Source organism: Hipposideros armiger, unplaced genomic scaffold, assembly GCF_001890085.2.
Source record: "Hipposideros armiger isolate ML-2016 unplaced genomic scaffold, ASM189008v1 scaffold_1071, whole genome shotgun sequence".
NCBI lineage: Eukaryota > Metazoa > Chordata > Mammalia > Chiroptera > Hipposideridae > Hipposideros > Hipposideros armiger.
Window position 1 is genome coordinate 51,447 of NW_017732421.1, and position 1,858 is coordinate 53,304.

Here is a 1,858-nt window from a genome sequence, read left to right on the forward strand (position 1 = left end):
CTCAGCCACAGGTTCCCCAGGGAGGAGCAAGAAACCCCAGCCTCACCTCAGGGTCCCCAGCCCAGAGTACTTGTACCAGGATGAGGAGCCTCCAAAACATCTAGCTGTGAAATACAGTGGGGATTCTGACCATCTAGGTGGGGCAGAAGGCTGGGGGAAACCCAGACATCCTCTTAAAGGGCCTGCACACAGACTCACTTGCTCACAGGCACTCACCCTGTGCTCTGGTGGAGGAACAGTGAGTTGGGAGGAGTTAGAGGCATACTGGGGCAGACTGAGGTATGTGGCTTCAGGCAAAGCCTGAGGACAGTTGCCATTTTCTCTGAGTGGGGTCCTACTCCTGTGCAGCCTGCAGGCAGGCACCATCTTTCCTGTACTGAGCCCTCCCCCTACACTTATGGCCAAATCTGAATCTGACTGGTCTGGTGAGCTCTGCTTGCTCCTCCACCCAGGTGACTCACTGAGAACCCACCACACCCAATTCCATACTGCAGGAGGCTTTTTTGGTGGCAAAATCTTACCAAAGCCAGCAATCGGCAGCGGGCCTCAGTGTTTTTTGTGGAGCTACCCCAGACCTGGTACTGGTGGCAGACATCCTCGGTTCACAGTGTGGCCTGTCCCATGCACCTCCAGATCCAGCACAGGCAGCGACTAACAATGGATCGCTTTGTAGCTTTCACCAGGTAGTCCCCAGCTAGTCACAGGCAGTGGCTGACCTGGCCTGCACTGGAGCCACTCCCAAGAGGCCTCAGAACCAACATACTTAGAGGTTGACTTCAGACCACAGCAGAGAACCACCCAATTAGCCACACAAGTGGCACACCCAAAGGGCGGTCCCAACAGACACCAGAGCCTGCTGGGGAGAAATCCCACTCTGTGTGATAAGCCTCCTATACAGCAGCCAGTAAGCTGTGGATGTGGCCAAACCCCACAGCCAGTCAGCCTGAGGGTCAATTCTACCCACTGATGTGCCAATAACAATCAAGGCTCAAATATGACAGGAGGGTACACACAACCCACACAAGGGACACTCCTGGAGCACCCAGCTCAGGGTACCAGGGAGACTGTGCCAGGGCCCCACAGGGTATCGACTACATAAGGCCACCTGATAAGACTGGGAGACATAACAGCCCTACCTAATACACAGAAACATACACAGAGAGGCAGTAAAAATGAGGAAACAAAGAAATACATCTCAAATGAAAGAACTGGAGAAAACTTCAGAAAAAGAACAAAACAAAATGGAGGCAATCAACCTACCAGAGACAGAGTTCAAAATACTGACTACAAGGATGCTCAAGGAACTTAGTGAGAATTTCAACAAACACAGCAAGCTTTAAAAAGAGCATAGAAACCATAAGAAAGAATCAGTCAGAAGTGAAGAATGCAATAACTGAAATGAAAAATGCACTAGAAGGAATCACCCACAGACTTGATGAAGCAGAGGATCCAATCACTGACTTGGAAGACAAGGTAGCAGAAAACACCCAATTGGAACAGTGAAAGGAAAAAAGTACAAAAACAAATGAGGATAGTTTTAGAGACCTCTGGGACAACATCAAGCATAAAAACATTCGCATCATAGGGGTACCAGAAGGAGAAGAGAGAAAGCACGGTTTGAGAACCTATTTGAAGAAATAATGACTGAAAACTTTCCTAACCTGGCAAAGAAAACAGACATACAAACCCAGGAAGTGCAGAGAGTCCCAAACAAAATGAACCAAAACAGGCCCACACTTAGACACATTATAATTAGAATGGCAAAGGTTAAAGACAAAGAGAGAATCCTAAAAGCAGCAAGAGAAAGGCAACTAGTAACTTATAAGGGAGCTCCCATAAGATTGTCAGCTAATAATAT